Here is a 22,660-nt window from a genome sequence, read left to right on the forward strand (position 1 = left end):
TCCAACACATAAGACATCCTAGAAATACATTGAGAGGCCCAATCCACACGTTACATTAAAGTCAGTCCATAACCTAGATCAATCGGGACCCAGTATAGGTCCATATACTACAACAATGATCTCCATCCACCAAGTATCGAACATAATCACCAACAATATCCAGAAACTCCACCAGAAGCTGCACTAACACCACTTATGCAATTCATCAAAAGCTTTGCCAGTGAAACCCTCGCTAGAACCAGAAACTAAGTTTCCAAGCAATCAAGATAGCATCCGATCACTAGACCAAAACCAACTGACCATATATGAGCATGAGTATCATGAACATGCCAATTCCATCACCAAACTATACTGGAGCCTACCAAATCATGCCGGATCCAAGTTAACTAGAAACCACTCAACCTACCAGGACCATAAGGGTGTCGGTAAAGCATCCAAATAGCTAGTGTTGGTATCAATGACAAAAAATAAATGCAACACATAATCAATTCCACCAAATGGCCAACAATAGGTTCATATAATGTCCTAAGGGATCATATGGGGTCCTAAGGGGACACACATGTGTAACCCCTTGGGACCCCATATGACCCCTTTTAAAGTCATAGTCGGTACACCATACCCCCTAGTACATCCTAGGAGCTATTAAGACACAAGCGACCCCTTAATACATCCTAGGACATCTTTTGACCCCTTCTAGCATCTTAGCATGTATAACATAAGACGTTATAGAACACCATAAGACCTCTTAGAACTGTAATGACCCCTTATGACCTCTAATGATCCCTTATGATGCCTAATGACCCCTACTAACTCCATTTGACCCCATAGGATCATATAGTGTCATAAGGGGTCATACAGTGTTGTTAGGGGTCATATGGGGTCCTTAGGGCCCCTTAGGAACCCATATGACCCCTAATGGGTCATAAGGGGTCATATAGTGTTGTTAGGGGTCATATGGGGTCCTTAGGGGCCACACATGTGTGGCCCCTTAGGACCCCATATGACCCCTTAGGACACCATCTGACCCCATAGGACACCATCTGACCCCATAGGATCATATAGTGTCCTATGGGGTCATATGGGTTCCTAAGGGGTCACACATGTTTTCTAACACATATGTGACCCCTTAAGACCCCATATGAACCCTTTTAAAGTCCTAGTAGGTACAACATACCCCTTAGGACACCATATGACCCCATAGGATCATATAGCACCCTAAGGGGTCATATGTGGTCCTAAGGGGCCACCCATGTGTGACCCTTTAGGAACCCATATGACCTCTTTTAAAGTCTTAGTAGGTACAACATATGCCATAGTACATCCTAGGAGTTATTAAGACCTAAACGACCCCTTAATTTCAATTATTAAAGAAAGTTCAAAAACTACAAATAATTACAAATATCTTAAAAATAAGCTTTAATAAAATCTAAATAATATTTAGTTTAATATAACATACTTAAAATTTTTTGTAGCCTTCTAGCATTAGATATTTATTTAATTGAAAAAAAAATTTAATATAACATACTAGAAAAAATTTGAAGTCTTCTACCAAAATCTTAAAGAAAATTGGAAATCTTCATGGTTTATATTAAAAATGCCGCTTTTATTTGCAAAAACAATTGATTTAATTCAAAAAGAAATTATATTATATCACACCTTTATTTTCTTTAAAAAAAAAAAAAATCATTATTTATATGGGGTTGAAGAGGCATGGTCGCTCAAATGACCAGTTGTGCTGGCCTTTAACGATTCGGTCGAAATGTCCTAAGTGGTAGCCACATCACCAAATTTGACAAATTTCTTAAACTTCTGATTTTTGCAATGAAATTCAATTTATTAAAAAATGAAAAAATACCGTTTTGTAGAGATTGAAGTAAAAAATCTACTCATACAATTTTTATGATGTTTTGAATATATTTAATAAATATTATTTCAAAAATACTACAAGTAGGTATTTTAATATTCGGTCTTCTCCAAAAGGGTTTTTTTTTAGTGTCATAAATTTAATAGACAAAATGTGGTGGGAGGAAAAAAGTGTCAAAATTAGGTATATTCAACTTTAAAATGTTATAACGAAGAAAGTATACATTGAATTTTTTTTTAATGCACCGTATATGTATGTCATCTATTAGGGATATCAAAATCAGAGAAAAAAAAAAAAAAAAAAAAGAAGAAGATTTATATTTTGTTTTTTGGTGGGAACTAAACCCCCTGATTTTTAGAAATAAAAAAATTGACTTTAAAAGTAACAAAAAACATATCAATTCTTGACAATTTTTTTTATAAAAAAAATAGACTTAAACTTCATAAAATTTTACCCATTTCATCAGTTTACATCATCTTCAAATTCAAAATACAAATGTCACTTCTATGGTATCGAAATTGAACAGTTATTGTTGTGTTAACCTTTTCCTTTATAAAAGTGTGACATGGGTTTGTACTTTTACCCATATATATGTGCACATGTTTTATCCCTTGGTGATGTTGTGTAGGAGTGCAGGTACTAGGCACCGACTCCACCTAGTCCCATAGGTTTGAGCATGTCTCCTTTCCCAATGGTAGTTGATCGAAGGTGACACTAAGGCCCTACCACACCTAACCATAGTCTTTTTCTTTGGTTTTAACCTTTTGTCTTGATTGCATTATCATTGGCTAATCTTCTTTCAAGATATGTGGTCTTGAGGATGGTTATGTGTTTAGTGCGTTTTATTCATTTTACTCTATTTTATTTAATTTAATTAAGATTTATTATGATATAAGGTTAATTACAACTAATATTTATTTATTGAATTAATTAAATATTATTTATATTAGATTAAGTGTAAGTTATGATAATATTGTCCTTGTATTTTTTTTATGTGTGTATTTTGAGTAAGAGATTGATTATTTAATGTAATTGTGTTCCCTATTTTCCTTCCTACTTTTTAGGAGGAATTAATTGAAAAATAATTATGTTTTATTGGTAGAAATAAATATTTATATGCATAAAATAGTCTTAAAGGGATAGTATGTTATAAGTGTATTATTAGTATATGCTTGGTTTATATGAATTTATGACTAGTTGTGATTGGTTGGGAAATTTGGTTGTTTCCCATACAAATACCAACTCCCATTTTTGGCAATGGTTTGAAAATAACACGTTTTTGTTATGTATGGATGATGGAGAATTCTTGAATAATTGCTAGAAAAATTTGGAGTTTGAGAGGAGATTTGTTTGTGGCATTGGAGAACAATATTTGCTTTCATTTGAAGGGGTTTTGGAGAGAGCTTTTTGTGAAGATTTGGGAGAGGGTTTTGTGTGGCTTGTTTGAGATTGGTTGGTGTGATTTTTGTGACCTGAATTATTGCTTGATATTCTAAAAGTGCCATTCATTTGGAGTTGAACGTGCATGGGTTGGCCTTCCATCTTTTTTGTCTATTTTCTTCTACTTTTAGGTTGGAATTTTCTTGCGCTAATTAATTTCTATTCATAAATATCATTTGTGGACTTTAAAGGACTATCTTCTCTACACTTTCTATGCCATGGTTTCATTCTGAAAGTTTAATGCATTCATTTCTATTTGTTTGATTCAAAAAATGAAGTATGTGTTCTCTATGTAGTTTTTTTTGGACTATTTTTAGTGTTTGGTTTTGTGAAGATTTATTTTTTGTCTTTGGGGTGATAAAAAGGTATTTATGGAAAGGGGATTTACCCCTCAAATGGGTTTCAGTTAGATTTTTCTTTTGGGTTGGTCTTTTTGTCGAATTTTGAGCCCAGAGTCAGCCTTAGTTTGGCTTCCCAATTCAATTTTTGGGAGTTGTGTCAGTCTGGGTCAGTCCAAGGATTTGTTCTTAGGTTTTTAACCTATGGTATGCATTTTCCAAATGATAAGTGATTGTTTTGAAGTGGATTCATGTTTCCCCTTTCATTTCTATGCATTCTCTCATTCAGGTTTGTTGATTTTGCATTTATGATGGTACCTTGAGTGCATTTGGATAAGAGGCTGTGATGTTGATCATAAATGATTTATGGATCATTTTATGATATGTATTAAATTTAATTTAATTTATGTGATGCTTCATATGATCCTATTTTTTTATGTTTCATGTTAAGAACCATTGGCTAGGTTTGGCTACGAACATGTTAGGGGGAGTGGCTTCCAAGTACGTGTTGGGGCCCAAAGTGGCTACCAAGATCATTTTATTGGAAGTTTATTTAGCAAGTGATAACTTAATTACTTTTTTTAGGGGGGTAAGGTATATTTCACATTAAAATGATAATGATGTTTCCCCAACTCATGGTCAAGAGTGCTCATATAGGCTCGGGATGAGATTGGGAAGGCCTATTGGCAGACCGTACCTCCTTGTCCTCATGAGAAGTGGATTCGGTTCCACATGGGTTTCACACGAGAGATAGGGCCAAGAGGGCTACTAGGATCACTCATGGTGATGGAATGTGATGATTCTCTTCCCTAAGTGTGTCCTATAACCTTAACCTATGTGTCGTGCAGAAGCCTCTAGTAGCTAGTGTTATGTTTGTTCTAGTCCTTGTGATTGTTGCATTTGTGTGTTCATTGTTTTTCCATGGATATGTTAGTGTTAGGATTAGAGGTATGTTGGTGTGTGTGGGGCCTTATATCATTCTCTCAAGAATGAGGAGTGGACCTTTTGGTTCCACATGGTCAAGTGGTTGATTCTTTCATCCATTGGGAATCTTGGTGTTATGTTCATGACTTCATGGATGAACTATGTCTTCTTTAGTTAGAAGTGCTTTGGAATTAAGATGCAAGCTGTATTCTCTCTTATTTAATATTTCATTCATGTATCTAGAATATATTTCCATTTATATTCATTATGTTATATGGACACTCTCTTTGAGAGGAATATGTAATGTAAATTTAATGTAATGATGTTAACTATGTGGTTGTTTTGTGAGTTTCGATAGTACGGTGTTGGGACTGTCTATCCCTTATGAATGATTAGGTTCTTAGTGAGAAGATGTTATTTATAATACATAAAATGATATTTCACGAGCATAGTTTCATTTATCTAAGTTCAATTGTTATGATTATATGATAATGTGGAAAGTAATGAGGAACATTTGGATTTGGGATTTAAAATGAACCTAGTTTCTAGGGTGATCATGTTGCTTATTTCTCATATGATTGAGATCAATATATCTATGTTGAGGCATTATTTTATGCAATGGTTAGTTTAGATTTTCTTCGTATACCTTAGTAAGTGTTAGTGTTGCCTTGTAGTGATGTTAGGGTATCTTAGAGGATGTAGGTGTTATTGTTTTAAGTTGTTTCTGCTTGTTCTTAGATAAGCTGTTCTGATATTAAATATTATGTTATTCATTATTATAGTTTAATGATTTAATGTATCTCTTTAGAAAAGAAAATTCGTTTGCCTCCTTGAGATTAGTTAGTTGTTGTGTTGTTCTGGGGGGTTCGTTAAAGGGGATTTACATTTCATAAGCCTAAGTCCTATATCTATTGTACTTTCAAACTTCTTCTTCCATCCATCCCTTAGTACACATTCCCTTGATTCCCCAACTCTTCAACCCTCATATTTTCAAAATATTTCATTCATTGTTCCTTCCCCATCATACTTGTCATCCTAGTCATACTTCTGTTGAAGTTCTTTCATCTCAATTCCTTCTACATATTTTTATTATTGGAGTTTGGTGCTTCCCATTCCATTATACCATTTTGACACCCATCAACATTCATCTTAACCCTTTTCAAATTCTTTAAGACCTTTAAATTTTTGAGCTTTCTTTTACCTTCTTACCAGATCTTCCTTCCTCAATACTCTAATAGTTCATCACCCCTCTTATGGTATAAAATAAATTCCATCACCCCTTTAGAGTTTCAAAATTTCTCATCCCTCTTTCTATGGTATATACATTTAATAGTGGATTGTTGAATCGATGCTTGATAGAAATTTGTGTTTAGATGTCAAAGTTAGATGTGTTCTCATCCTTGGCCCAATAAGTAATGTAGTTCAAAAGAATCCCAATGAATAGATATCTGACAATGCAATCTGATAATTTTTTTTTTAAGATGTCAAATAATTTAATGCTTTTGTACCATATTTGATGCTCATTCTAGTAAGTGACACTTTTATTCTCCACTATATTCTATAGAGGCACTCTAAAAGATGCATTTTATCCTATCTACTATTGTGTATAAATACAACATGCCCCATTTAGGCTAGAAAAATGGGGACCCACCAAAAATTTTGCTTAGCAGGCCTTGTAATTCAAGAGATGAGGAATACAGTCATGGAAAAAAAGGGTGATTGTGGAGATAAATGATCACTTTGAAATAGGCTAAATGAAGAGAAGGCTCAAACTTCCCGACAACCACTTTCTCCTGCAAATGGGTAATTGCGAATAATATTGGATTTTTTTAAAAATATTGTAGGATGAAAAGATGAGAGCAACAAAAGTTAAAATGTCCCCATGACCTGATGTTCCACAACATTGAATTAGTTAACAAGAACAAGAGAAAGTGCAGGTACTTTGTAGAGGTTAATCATGGAAAGTGTGAATTCGAAGTTAAGTGCTAGCCAACCTCGAAGGAGAAAAGGTAAAATCACCCTACAAGAGGATAGCCAGACTAAAAGTAATAAAAGTAGGTAGAAAGTGTCACCAGAGACAAATGATAAAAGACCATTGGTAGTGTTGAAAAGTATTGCAGAGAGATTTGAGTGTTGGATTGTAGCGTAATAAAGGGTTTGCGTAAGCACTTTTGATGGCAAAACACGTGTCAGCATCCTCAGAAGGAGGTACTTTGGCCTAAGAGTGTGGAAATGCTATAGTGACCATTAGATATAGGTTTTTTCAAATATCCCTCCAAATAGGTTTTTTCATGACATTAGCTCACCATACGCCGAATTCAGCATAAGACATGACTGATTCCTAAATAGGAAGTGAGAGTAGTGGCATAAATTATGCAATGGTATAATTTCCAATGCTATAAGCTGCATGTAATATATGAGTGGATACATGAGCAAGAACAGAGCATTCCAACGGGTAGTATACTCAGATTCTTCTAGTGATTCTATCAGTGAAGCAGGTAAGTACCCTAACTTAGCTCAATGAATTTGTACGAATGGTTGTCAATTAAGAATAGAGTAAGACTAAAAGGAAATCAAGTTTGAATCATTTAAATATTCAGAATATAAGATTCATAGAAATAACATAAGGAATGTAAGCTAGGAAGAACGAAAAAATGAGGTAATGGGTACCAAGAAAGCCGAGTTAAAGAGGGAATTCAAATGGGAATTTTCACAAATAATACCCAATACCAGGTTTTATTTGGATACCCATCTGGGAGATTGCAACCTCACTGATATCATCAATAGGATGATGAAACCAATTACCAAAGACGAAGTGAAGAGTATGGGGCAAAGTGGTTTGATACAGGCTATAGGGTTTCTGGTCACTACAGACGCACATTATCTAGTCAAGCAATGCATCCAACATTATGATGCAACCAAAAGGTGGGTCATTTATAATCATAGAGTATATGAAGACTTAACACCTAGAGGTTTAAAATAATTTCTCAGGATTCACACCCCTAGAGGATGGATAAAGAGAAGTAGAGCCTAGGCAAAAAAGGAATTTCAGGAGTCAAGATCAGCATATGAGAAAACTATACGCGAAGAGTGGTACATTAGGAAACAAGGAAAAATAAAGGCAAAGTTGCCCACTTTGGTATTAAGGAAGGAAATGCACCTAGATGTGTATATTGAGATTACCTATCTCAATAGGATAGCTAGATTGGAGATCAACGATGTATTTCATGAGTGGATGTTCACTTACATCCAAAGTTTGAGGCAAAATAAGGGAACTTATGACTGGGCTCAATTCATTAGTGATTCCATACACCATGCCATAGAGGAAACCTCAAGAAACTTCTACATGTCCTCATACATGATATATGCATGTGTAGTAAAAGAAAACATTCAAGGGTTGAACACTATAGGTCTTTTAGGAATAGAGGTAGGCAAGAACCCAGTGCACACATATTTCTCACAGTTGGAGAAGAAAGAATCAATGTTGCATTATAAAGAAGTTAATGACTACTTTATCATGAAGCTTGCTTGGGAATTAGAGGACCTGGTGAAAAGGTGCTAGAGGAAGTAAAGAAAGTGATCCATTGTTATGGAGGTTGGTATATACAATTATCCACATGGTCATACTTGCGGGCACAAGGATTTTTAGGAAGGCCCTTCAAGTTGCCAAGGTACCCTTTAGTTTGGGCATGGTTAACTGAATTTTGTAGACAAATGGTGGAATTTCACGACAAGTACTTGAGTTCTCACTGTAATTAGGGTTGAAATTCCTTGTAAAGATTGGATAATTTGGATGTGAATCATTGAAAATTGCAAAGAAAGAAGAGGAAGACCTATTGGCCAGACATATGCAATACTTCTAGTACACAAGGAAGGACTGTGACCCTTTGCACATGATAGAAAGGTATATTGCTATAAGAGTCAAAGACATCCCAGATATAGAAGATTACTGGATGGATTGCAAGGATGAAATATAAGTGAGAAAGAGAAAGTATTATCAAATGCTAACAATGGTATAGATAAGGCAGTTAGGGATGGCCAAAACATGGATTGAAGTACTCGTAGAGATAACTGAAGATGTTGAAAAAATCTTGAAGCCGAATTACATGATAGATAATGTGGAGAAAAGACTAGTGGTAGAACTTGAACCAAATGAGCCAAAATTGGTCTCAATGGATCAAGCGAACTAACCTCTCCTAGAAACGACTAAGAAATGGATAGAGGCATATAAAGTAGAGCTAGTGTATAAAGGAACAAATCTCACCATAAAGAGGAAGAGGAAAAGAAAAGGTATCGAGAAAAATATAGATTTTCAGGTTCACAAAAGAAGTATAGATATGGATAAATTCATAGAACCAGGTACCATGGAAGAAGAGGAGCTAGAACAAGGAGGGTTCAAAGTAGTCACCATTGACACAAACCTGAATATGTTGGTCAAAAAAAAAAGGAAGGAGTTGGAAGATCAGGGTAGTAAAATAATGCAAACCCTCATGCAAGGAGAAAGGGCTAATATGCAAGAAGAAACATACCAAGAGCAGCCATTGCGGGCCATTCCCATAAATGTATCTCAATCCATTGCATAGCTATTTACATCCCCTCTGTTAGTCAACAACATTTTGGGTGACATAGTTAGGCTAGTTGGGGTCAGACCCAAGGAAGATCTAGGATTGTATGATGACTTGAATCGGGTGCTGGAAAAACACCGCAAAGGAAAATTAGAAGAATGGAGAAAGAAGATGGAACAAGGAAAATCAACACAAAAGTCAGTGCATGGAGCGGAGGCATCGACCAAAAAAATCATGATGGACCAAGTGATAAAATTAGAAGTCTTAGGAGAATCTGAGGAAGGAACAACAAAGGAAAAGGATACACAACATAGAGTGGATGAGACTCACACTGCAGAGCATGTAAGAGTAGAAGAAAATCCAAGAGTCCATAAGAAAGATCAACAAAACGTAGTGGAAGAAAATGCGAAGATGCGAGTAGTGGGGGGAAAGGAAAAACATGTAAAACATGGTAATGAAGAAATGCAAGAAGTCTCGCACCTGAAAGCAACGACACCCCCTCACCAAGAAAAACCAAAGGATTTTTAATTCCAATTTCAAAAGGACCCATCATCTCCATAGAAGGAAAACCTCATCAGGGAAGGCAAAGATGAAACCCAAGGGTTAAACAAAACATTAAACATAATTGATAGAGGGGACAAACAAAAAAATGGAAAGGAACAAGATGAAGGAGAATCCTTGTAGGTGGAAATGGGGGATAACCCTGATAAAAGAGAAGGGAGAGGTCAGGGTTCGAAAGAGTCATAAATGAGTAAGAAAGTGGAAAAGGAGAGAACCATAATATAAAGGGACACCATAGTAAATGTAGAAGCTAGGAATATTATCGAATGGTTAAAGAAACAAAAAGAGCCTAGTAGGCCGATAGAGGTAATTCCACTAGATTTCAACAACTTACTATCAGGCGCACCCCGCACGAAGTAGAGAAAAGTGGTTAAAGCCCACTACACTACCTAGGTGAATCCCAAAGGAGAACAAGAATTGCATATCACAAAACTTGTAATTAGAGAGGGTGAGAAAGAAACAATTGATCAAGAATATCAAATAACTATAATTCAGTTGGGAAAACCGTCAAGAGCAAAAACAACGAGAGTTACCAAAGGAGTTGCCTTGATGGAAGAGAGAATTCATATGCATGAAAGAAAGATAAAACAGAAAAAATGCAGATAGATCAGTTGGTAAAGTTTATAAAAGGGATTACCAAAAGGGGAGAAACTCCATAGAAAATCCTAGCTCATCTAGTATTGGTGTCTCAAGAAGAAGTTGAAGTAGTAGATTTTGTAAGAAGAAAGGTAGAACAAATGGATGACTAGACTGAGAAGATACTAGAACATGCCAAATATTCGTTGAAAGTGGCGATAGATAGATACACCACTTGGGGTAAATCGATTAAGAGGATTCATAGGACCTGTAGTGTCATAAAATTGTGACCCCTGCAATTTCAACCATATTTGGGGTCCTCACCTTGGTGATGGCATCTCCTTCCTTAACTGTGACCTATTTCTATATTTCCATCCCTTCTCTCTTTCTCCTCATGTCTTGTGTTTGCCATAGACTCTGTCAGGGCCCCAAAAATAGGGCAGGATAGGGGCGTGGCACCCTTTTCCCCCCTGGGACAAGGGTATGGCACCCCTGTCCCCACCCCTTAGGGTGGCCCCATGTTCGGTTTGCCAAATCTCTTATGCATTTCTTGTCTTCGGGGTTTGTTATTCTTCTTTGTCAGCCTTCAATGGTTGAAAGTTAATCCTTGAGGCATGCATAAAAGGGAATTCAATATCCTCATTCATGGATGGATGAAAAATGAAAGGACAAATAGAGAGCATAAGGAGAGGATACAAGATTTCAAGGTCATCATCAAGCATTCAAGTCTTCTTCATTCATCCATTAGAGAAACATTTCAACATTCATTTGCAAGCATGGGTGTGTGTTAGGGTTTTGTCATGTTACATGCCATTTCATACAACATTTGTGATTACATTCAAGAAGGAAAGCAATCATCATCAACAAGATACAGATATACAAGGTATACATCTCCATTGTTTGCATTCAAGCATTTGCAATTACTTTCTTTCTAAGTTGATTCCTCAACCGGGGTTCGATTGAGGCAAACCTCTATCTACAACCCCCTTTTCTTCTCTTTTCTGTGTGTAGGTTGCAGGTGCACAGTTGTAATTGTAGGTTTGGGCTTCATTTATAGAGACGAAAGAACCCTTTTTGTTTCACAGATATTATGGCAGACCATGTACATTCCCACCACAGTCCTGATGGATTTTCTCCAAATTTGCAGGGTAGATCCATGTTAGTTTAATTAGCTCAGATCCGAAGTTACAACGCGATCCCGAACTGGTAGCACCTCATTTCACTCATTTCCACTCTCTTTTCCACATAGTCAAAAAGTCAAATTTCTCATTTACAAAAGAGGGTAAATCACACTTTAACTACTTGCAATCCACTTAGAATTCACATCCTTGTTTCCCTCGGATTTGGATCTAGAGGATTCAACCCCTCCTTTGAATGTAAAGTTCTTCCCAAGTGAAAATCATCCTAGTGGCTTCCTTTCTCTCTCCTAAGTGGGGAGACACTAGGATCCAATTTTTCACTTTACATTTTGGCGAACCCGACATCTTACACATTAATTCTAATTTCTCATTCTTAGATTTGATTAATTGCAATTTGAATTTCAAATTTTTATTTTTCAAGGTTGATCTATTTGTAAATTTTAGAGGTTAATTGCATAAAAACCCTAATTTTTCATTTTGAGAAAATTAATCTTGTGAGGTGCAAAATTTTAATTGCTTATATTAGATCTGATTTCTATTTCAAAATTGCAATTCAAATCTATTTCTTTATTATGAAAATTCAGTGGTTAAATTATAAAACGCTAATTTCTAAGATTCTTCTATTTTTGACCTTTGACTGCAAGTTTGACCGATCTAGACATCTCCAAATCAACTTTTTTTTGGGTTCTGCATCAAAATCATAATCTCTATCATCCTTGAAAATTTCAAAAAAAGTTGGTCAGACTGTGTGCATTCACGCCACAGTCATTGTCTTTTTTCCCGAAATTTTGGGAGACGGAATTGGCTGTATTTTTTCTGTTCAAATCTAGAAAATCAGCGTACTTTATTAATTTTAAAACTCTCTAAGGTCGAGCACAAATTCAAATTTCATCAAATTCACATCTTAAAATTAATCTTCATAAAAAGGTCCTAATTTTAGATTTGCTTTTCTAGTAAGTTCAGGTTACATTTAAGAGACTTTTAATGGCAATTAATAAATTGGATTTACTTGCTCTTTCACATGTGCTTATATTAATTTTGGCATATATTTATCATGTTTCGGATAAGAGTTTCTTCCACTTTCTCTTGCTTCTCTTTCTTCATGGCACTTGGTCATATTGTGTTGTTAGGATTTCACAATTATTAGATCTCAAAGCTTTCATGTATCATTTATGTTGCATTATGGTGATGTTAACAAAATGCATTTCCTATGTTAATCATCTTAAAGCTTTTGTAGATCCTAAACCTAGAGATCCCAATATTTTTACCTCTCCTAGGGTATCTTGTGTAAAATAAATAAGATCTAATGCTTTACCTAATGATCTTTCTACAAGAGAGCAAGCATTGGAAAGTAATGTGGATCAATCTTCTTCTTCTCCACATACCCTTGAGAAAAGGGGGCAATATGACAACATCAACATTCTTACATCTTTAGATCCTCCTTATTATCCTAGGACCTATCTTCAACATCAAAGTCTATATAGAGAAGATGATGCCGTGCATTTTATTCATGACCTTTCTCCTCGCATAGAAATCACTAAAAATGAGCTTTTAGATGATGAGGATATTCTTCCCCAATCTTCCAAAAAGGATAAGATTGATAAAGGCAAAGAGATTCTCATTCCACATGATACTCCTCCTTCATCTACATATCCTTTTTTGCTTCCTTACACATCAGATTTCAAATAAATTCATGATCTTGTTCCTCCATCTAGTCAATTGCAACATTCTTATAGTCGTGGATTTCAACTAATTACAAAACAAGGTTTTAAATGACAGGGAATTGGGAAATTTGAGCGTGGAATTTGTGTCCCTATAAATCCTCCTACACAAACTACTAAAGAGGCCTAGGAAGTGGTACCCCTCTTTCTATGGATGAATTCCTTAGGCTTCAAAACTTCAAAGATTACCTTCAAAAGAAACAAATCAAGAGAGCCCGCAAGAATGCTTCTTCTTCAAAGCATCCTTTTTGTTCATTTCATCAAACCTATGACCATAATGCTGATGATTGCTCCGATTTTAAAAAATATATTCAACATGGCATAGATAATGGCCAAATTAGAATCATAGATAATAAAACTCCTTCTTCTAACAAACCTTCTTCTTCATGAGAATATGATATTTACCATCCTGATAGATTAGCTGCAAGAATATATTGGAGGTTGAAATATGACAAGAATATTTCCTTTCCTCCTCAAAATAAAAATAAAAATCTTAAGAAAGTGAAAGGTATTGAATATTGAATTTTTCATGATTTATATTCATATTCTATTAGAAAATGTGATGCATTTAAGAAATTTGTTCAACTACAATATGATCTTGCACACATTTGTCTCACAGAAGATCTAGCTGTCTTTCTTGGTAAAAACATCATGCCTTAGCACTTCCTTTCCCTTCATGTTTCTCTTCACCCTATGGAATAATTAGCTCATTTATTGGGAGCTCTTTATCATTAGTGGTGGTATTGTTTCACATTAACATACTTTGGGGTAGCAACATGAAGTCTATTTCTCTTCTTCTTTCTATAAATTTATCTCTATCTTTGTGCATTATTCATTATTAGATCTCTTTTCTTGCACATGACTATTTCAATATGAGAATATTGTTGGCATTATGTGAACCGGTATGAGGACATGATGACATTGTATGTTGTCATTGATGTCAATATGCTGAAGAGGAGAGAACCGGTATATGTGAGAACTGGTATGTTACCAAGAACTGGTATATGTGAGAACTGGTATAACACTGTGAATCGGCATTTGTGCAAAAGTGAAGTGGTGTGTTTGTTTAAGGTGAATTGGCATGTGGTTATGGGAATGGGCACATGGAAGCTTTGTATGACTACCAGTTGGTAGTCTCAACTTCAGGGTTTCCGGTTGAAGTGCCTCAAGCCTGTGTGACTCAATCAGTGACTTTGTGTGATGGGTTAGCATTGTAATGAAGAACGGATCATGTTGCCACGTCAGCCTTGTGCACGTGAAGGATCTTGCATGAAGGAGATTGTTCCTATCTACCTTAGGAATGTGCAAAGTCTGTAAATGGTGATAATGCATGATGGGTTATCAGCCACCATGAAATCGGTGAAAAATGAATGATGGAGAACGTCTTGAGATTCGTTCAAGATTGTTGCATTTAATGCAATGTGCTCAACGGTCAGGATTGAACCATTTGAATTGCTTAACCTAATAGGTTTAGGGTTTAGGGTTTACGCTACCAACCTATCTGTTTCCTATAAGGTCGATGTTGTGTTTCTTTCTGAGGTTGTTGGCAAAAGTTGTGTGTGTGTATCCAAGAGAAGAGATACACGATTCTTGCCAGACCAGAAGAGAGAAGTGATACCTGCAGAGTGTAAGTGCAAAAGGTGAAGAGGAGCTAAAGCGGATCTACATTAGCATTGAGTGCTGTTACCAAATCATTGTAATTCCTGTTGATCTTTAACCACTTCAACAATTGAGAAATCCCCTAACAGGGTAGCTTTAACTGACTTACTGTAAATCCTTTAACAGGGTGACTCAAAACCATTGAGTTCTTGAAATCCTCTAACAAGGTAACCTTTAACAGGGTTTAACCCTTACCCAGGTATTCTATCCATCCCTTAACCGGGTGATCCCTAATTGGATGGGTTCCTAACAAAACCTGTTGTATCAGTCTTTAACCGGACAAGGCTCCTAATAGAGCGGACTTCTAAAGAGTTCAAAAATAGCTTGTGGGTATTCATCCCCACCGTGGTTTTTCCCAGTTAGGTTTCCACGTGAAAAATATGTGTGTCATATGTGATGTCTTTTTCATGTGATTCTATGTTGTTTTCTGTCAAGCGATGAATCATGTTGATCTAGCTGTTTATATATATATATATATATCTTTGATGGTAGATTACATGTTCATGCACTAGGGTGAAATGGAAATGAAGTATTAGATTGTATGAGAAGATAAGTGTCAACCAGTTTATGCTTGTCTCAGTTACTCTGGGTTTTGGTGGTTGTACTCTGTTTAAGACCAGAGTTACTGTCTGTCTGCCTATGCATAGTGTCTGTTTACAAACCGGTTTTAGGATTGTGTTTTTGCATGTACTGATTCACCCCCCCTCTCAGTACCGATTCGGTACTATCCGTTCATCATTGAGTTATCAATTGGTATAAGAGCGTCCTCTAGGTCCTCTGTGTTATAAGCTTAACCGCTTGAGGTAAAGATCCCAGTCTAATGATGAAGAGGGAAGGTCCAAAGTTCAATAGAGAAAATTTTAGAATATGAAAAGACAATGAAGATATACATCAGAAGCATGGGTGCTCAACACTGGAGCTTTGTTGAGAGTGCCTATGTTGCCCCTACTAGTACTCTCACCGATGACCAAAAGAGAGAGATGCAGGAGAATGGGCAAGTCATGGAAGCCCTAATTAGTAGTTTATCTGACATTGAGTTTATTGATGTCCAAGATAAGGTAAATCTCAAAGAGGTATGGGATACTCTTGAAAATATCTATGGTGGTGATAAGCATGTAAAACAAGCTAAGGAAGAAAGCCTTAGAGGGAAGTTTGAAGACATGCGGATGGTTGAAGGTGAGACCATTTAACAGTATGGAATAAGAATCAAAACCATTGTTGGAGATATCAAGAGTGCAGGTGGTAAAATGGAAGATTCCACTATGGTAAGAAAAGTCCTAAGATCCTTATTACCGGTCTATGCAATAAGGGTTGCTGCTATTCAGGAGTTAAGATCAATAGACAAGACTAAGGTATCCCTAGACTCCATCATTGCAAAGTTGACAGCCTATGAGCTAAATAGTTTTGATGGCAGTGTTCAAAAGACTGAATCAACTTTTAAAGCTTCTGCTGTACCATCCAGAAAAGGAAAAGAAGCTAGCACTAGTGGTGAACCAAGACAGAGCAGAGAAATGGATGATGAGGAGATTCTGATGGCATTTGAAGCTCTTCTTGCCAGGAAACTTCCTAAAGGAACTAGCAAATATAGAGGTAAGCTCCCTTTGAAATGCTTTTCTTGTAACTAGATAGGACATATTGCTGTAAACTGTCCTAATGGCGACAACAAGGACAAACTGGAAAGGTTCAAGAAGTTCAAAGGACAAAACCAGAGAAACTATTTTTTGGCAGTTGATGAAGGTGTCACAGATGAAGAAAATGAAGATATTGTGTTTGTTGCTGTCAAGGAAGATGTGTCAAACAAGAAGGCTCTTGTCTCCCGCTTTGATAATTCCAATGAGTGGATTATTGACAGTGGCTATTCTCACCATATGAATGGTGACTGGAGCAAGTTTCTATCCTTGGAAGAGTATGATGGTGGTGTGGTTCGCTTTGGTAATGATGCACCATGTATGGTCAAAGGCAGAGGGTCCATATCTCTGAATGGAAAGAGTAGTGCCGACAATGTGTATTGGGTTGATGGTCTTAGACACAACCTTCTGAGTGTTGCCCAGCTGAATGACAGTGGTCTCACTCTGGAATTCAAGAATGGAGTGTGTAGAATCAAAGGAAAGAATGGTGAATTGGTGGCCACCTACATGCAGACCAAAGGTAACCTATTTCAATTGAATGCAAATATAAGTACATGTCTTATGGCTAAATTTGATGATAGCTAGATATGGCATAGGAGACTCTACCATGTAAACTTTGATAACATTGCGAAGGCCAGTAAGATCAAGGCAGTTAGAGGGTTGCCGGTGCTGAGCAAACTAGAAAATACCTTGTGCAGAGAGTGTCAACTGGGGAAAATGTCATCCTCAAACTTTAAAGGTAAACCTTTCACTGCTGAAAATTTGTTTAATCTTGTACATACTGATTTGTGTGGTCCTATGAAAACTAGGAGTGTGCAGGGTGATAGGTACTTCATGATTCTCACTGATGACTGCTCAAGAATGATGTGGGTCACATTCTTGAAAGATAAGTCTGAAGCTTTTGTAAAGTTCAAAGCTTTCAGAGGATTAGTGGAGAAGGAAAGTGGTAAAAAAGATCAAGTGCCTGAGAACTGATCAAGGAGGGGAATTCACTTCCAATGAATTCAACAAGTACTCTGAAGAACATGGCATCAAGAGGAAACTATCTACCCCCCAGACTCTACAACAGAATGGCCTAGTAGAGAGGAATAATTGGACTATGGTTGAAGCAGCTAGAACTATGTTGATTCAAGGAAAGGTAGCTCACACCTTTTGGAGAGAAGCGGTGAGCACTTCAGTCTACACAATGAACCGGGTACTCATTAAGAAAGGTAAGGATAACATTCCTTATGAGTATTGGACCGGTAAGACACCTGTGGTTAGCTACTTTAGAGTGTTTGGTAGCAAATGTTACATCAAGAGGAGCAAACACCAGAGTAAATTTGATGTGAAATGTGATGAGGGAATATTCCTAGGGTATTCCACCAAGAGCAAAGCTCTCAAGTGTTTCAATAATAGGACTCAGAGAATTATGGAAAGCATCAATATAAGAGTTGGATTTTCAGCTTTTGCCGGTGGCACCGTCTCGGTCTGAACCTGTTTCTATTTCGGTTTCTCCATCTATGTCTCAGAAGGTTTCTCTGAGCTCTCAAATGTAGTCTCTATATGCACTTCTGATCTCTCTGTATTTACCTCTGATTTTTTTTCAGTTTCATTTACCGGTGCTTCAGATGATTTCTCAGTGGTGTCCTCTGCCAGTTTCTCTATATCTATGCTTATAATTATAGTCTTAACCTCAACATCTATAGTCGGTGGCTCAGTAGCCACATCTTCCTTCTTATCCTCAATGGTTTATTTATCTACCACAATATTCATCTCTTGGGTGTCTATATTCATAGTATATAATATCTCTGACTCAGGATTTGTATCCTCTTGAGGAGTCTCCATACTCTCTGTAGTTAGTTTATTATCAACATTATGTGCCGGTGGAGTATCAGAAAGAGGTGGGGGTAAGTTGTCTGTTATTTTTAGGTTAGGAGGTCCACCTACCTTACCTTTCCCCTTATCCTTGTCCTTTTGATATACTCTGATAGTCTTGGGTCTTTTGAGGTCTTCTTGTTTCTCTTTTTCAACAAAGAATATGTCCCATTGGTCCACAGTCTCTTCTGAAATTTCATTCATTCTTCCTGCCATTAGTGCTACATGCTGGTGAGCGGTTGAAAATACTGTCCGGTTGGCCTCGATGATTACTTTGTCTATCTCATCAGGTGAGTTTACTGGATGCGCTGCAAGTAATTTTTCAATTTTTATCTTCTTGTCCAGCTCAAGAATGGCTACCCTTCTAGCTTCTAGTCTTCTATACAATTCATTGGGTATTTCATAAACAATTTCCATAAAAAATTTCTTGTAAATATCCAAGTGTAAGATTACACTATTTTCTATGCTTTCTTTGTCATCAACGAAAAGTGTGTTATATAGTTTGTTAACATTTTTCAACTTTCCATCCTCTGTTATTTCACTAAGGATTTTATCTAGTGGAGAAATATCTTGTTTTACCTTCTTCTTCTTCTTTGGAGTTAACTTCTTAACTAGAGGCCTCACTACCTGTTGCTTTTGTCTTGTTCTCCTGGGTGTAGGTGAGGGTTTTCTTTTCCTTTCCACCCTTTTGAATACTGTCGGTATATCACTCTCAGAGGAAGTTGCAACTAGTGAAAGATGAGTTTCCGGTTGAAGTCCTTCCAACTCACCTTCTTTGATACCAGTTTGCTTCAATACATCTTCCTTAATTGCTTTTGCTTGTCTAGTGGCTTTCCTTACTTTTTGTTCAACTTTCTTAACTCTTTTCCTAGACTGAATGCCACTCTCAATTGTTTCTGCATTGCCAAAGACGTTCTCAGAGGGTTCCTTTGGTGCTTCAAGGAGGGATTTTGCGTAAGTTTCAATGATGTTATCATCTGTTTCATACCCCATTTCAGTTACCCAGATAGTTCTAGGGACAATTGCCTACATCTAGATTTCATCTTTCTTGATTACAAAGCATATTTCCTTTTGAAATTTATCCACAATTTCCTGAGACAGTCTAATTCTTGTCTTCAATCGAGCCTTTAGTGCTTGAAAATGTTCATTTATATTTTTCTCTCTATTCTCTCCCATGTTGTTTAATGTATCTAATAGTTGCTTTCCTACTGTCATATCAAAGCTAGAGTCTTTTCTACCAATACCAGGTACTTGCTTAGTAATGTACAACATCAAACATACAAGCAAATTTCCGAATCTAAAATTTCCTTTTTTGTCTCCTTTGATCTTCTTCAGATTGTCTATCAATTCATCTTTAAGTCATTCACAGATGTCAATCTTAGCATTGTTGTTCACTAAGTCATAAGCACTTTTAATACACAAGATAGATACTGAGTTTAACCTATTTGCATGTGTGGATTTATAGCCAAGGATCATACTGACAAATCTAACATTTATATCCTTTACATCATTGACTCTAAGTGATCTCTTGTCAAATGTTGCGCTGCTTAGGTCCATTACTGTGTCATTTGAGACCTTTTTAGTTCTGTCAGGCCTACTACTGGTGGAAGGTAACCTTGTTACTGCCTTAACTGCTTCTTTGGTGATCTTATGGATTGAATCCAACCAATATAATTCACCATGAACTCTGCTTAGCACAATCCTTATAACATCCTTGGGAAAATTTGGGATACTAAGTGTATATGGTGAAAATGGATAACAATAATAACAATATTGAAAGACTAAATGAATTCAACCACAAAACCCTAGCCTAACAACAACAAAGATCCACCATAACATATGAAGATTACCTAAGACAATGAAAATCACAAAGATTATACCATCACATGTCCAATAGGGTTTTGATCTCCATTCTTCCTATCTCCATTGATCTTGCTTGATATATTTGCTCTCAGATTTTATATGCACAAGAGCTCAACAAAGAAAGGAATGTGGTTGCAAGTAGGATCGTAGTGTAGTCAAAATGATCATTAGGTCCTTAGGGTTTGATAATGAAGGAAGCATCTTCTTAAATAGAAGACACAATATGAAATGGAGGGATAAGATTGAGAGGTGTAAAAGGAGGTCGGCTAAGATTAGAGGGTAGGTAAAAGAAATAATAAAATAATGAAAGGGGTAGGTAGTGTATGAATTAAGAGATGAATGACATGTGTCATGTGTAGAAAAGGATAATGAATTAATTAAATAAATAAAGATTTATTTAATTAATATAAGAAGTGGGATCAATTAAATAAATAAGATATTTATTTAATTTAGGAAAAGGATAATTTAAATAAATAAATGTATTTATTTAAATGAGAAATAAGGCTAGAAGAGGATAAATGAATTAATTAAATAAATAAATAAAGATTTATTTAATTAATAGAAGAATTAGGCTTAGATAATTAAATAAATAAAATATTTATTTATTTAGACATGACAATTTTAGGTGTCTACATTTTGCCCCTCTTTGAGACAATGCGGCTTGTCATGTTGTTTCAAAGAAGATAAGATGAACTGATACAGAGTTGCCCCAGGATGGGAATGATATGCCCCCTCGAGAAATTGGATGAAAATGTCTGAAAAGATTGCAGACAATCTCTCGATAAGAAAGAAAGGCTAGAATGGACTGACCGAATAAAGTGACAAAGTCACGGGATAATGAAGACTAACTCGGGAAATGAAGGCGAGGGCTAGGGGTAGGCTATAAGATAGACCACGGGCAAAAGACATCCTCATTGTCATCTACACCATCACGAGATCAAAGTGCAGAGCGAGAAAAGAGCAAGAGCAGTCAGCAGCGATGGCTTTGGTTCACAGATTCGACCGCGTTCGCCGATTCCAGAGGCCAGCAGAGGCAGGAGAGCCGGTAAGTACCATCAAACCTCCTCGTATTTTGACGCATGTATTTTTGTCATTAATGCATGCTAGTTAGAGCAATAAATGGCTTAGGAATAGGGTACCAAAAAAGTCTGAAAACGTGCAACCGCGTCTGCGTCGGTGCCAGGCGCGTCTGTGTCGGTGCCAGGCATGTCTATGTCTGGAACCGCGTTTGCATCGAATGCGGGTGCGTCTGCGTTGTGCAGGGGCGTCTGTGATGCATAGTCACGTTTATGCACAACCTAGGCACGTCTATGTCCTACAGGCACGTCTGTGTTTTTCAGGAGCGCTTGTGCAGTCTGTAGGCGCGTTTGTGTCAGTCAAGCGTGTTTGTGTTGAAAAATGCAAGTTTTGGTCTTCGAGGTCAAATCGGCAGCTCTGTGATGAATATACGCTGTCGATTGGATAAGCTGCTGAGAGGATACACTCAAGCAGATCCTCTAGGAAGACTAGGATAGATCAAGGCACTTTGTGATGAACAGTGAGTACCAAGATAGAGTACTTTGTGATGAACAGGGAGTACCCCAAAGTATGAGCAACACTTTGTGATGAACAGGGAGTGCAAAATGTGAGTAACACTTTGTGATGAACAGTGAGTGTCACACACATAGTACTTTGTGATGAACAGGGAGTACTACTAGAATAGAAGTAACACTTTGTGATGAACAGTGAGTGTCACTAGGATAGATAACCATATGCATTTAGATAAAAGAGTAGCATTTTGTGATGAACAGTGAATGCCACCATGATTGACATGATTAATTTGCTTGACTGCAGGAGTACTTGCCTATGCTGGAGTCACGGGAGAGATTCTCGTCGACACAGAGATTGCGACTTGAGTTGACGTTTCAGGATAGAGCTGCCATCGAAGAGATGGGTTTGAGACATATATTGTATGTGCCTGAGTTTCGGGCAAACATGGGTTTGCTGACTGCGCTGGCTGAGAGATGGCACTCGGAGACGTGCACCTTCCATTTGCTGATGGGTAAGATGACAGTCACCCTTGAGGATGTCTATAGGATTCTGCGGATACCGATTGATGGAGAGTTGATTCCATATGATCGAGATAGTGACAGAGAGGCATTGAGACAGGTGTTTCAGGATCCCGGCCTAGAGATGAGGGCTGGTCATGTGGCATGGGACACCATGACAACCACAGGGTTAACATTGCCAGCTGTGATCGGAGGAGTGATTAGTGGGTTCTTGTGTCTGGATAGGGCGACACGGGGATTGGCAATGGGCTGGGGCGGAGCATTGGAGACACTGGTGACGCAGCACACCAGATATGCTTGGGGACCATGTGTGTTGGCCCACCTGTACTATGAGCTTCACCAGTTTGTCTACCATGGGTCAGTTGGATTGGGCTGTGGGGTGACACTACTGCAGGTTTGGGCCTATGAGCATCTGCTAGTGATGAGACCGATACACTTCTGAGGCAGGGGACATGGACGCAGCTTTGTTCATTTGTA

This window comes from Cryptomeria japonica, chromosome 2 (genome assembly GCF_030272615.1).
Source record: "Cryptomeria japonica chromosome 2, Sugi_1.0, whole genome shotgun sequence".
Taxonomy (NCBI): domain Eukaryota; kingdom Viridiplantae; phylum Streptophyta; class Pinopsida; order Cupressales; family Cupressaceae; genus Cryptomeria; species Cryptomeria japonica.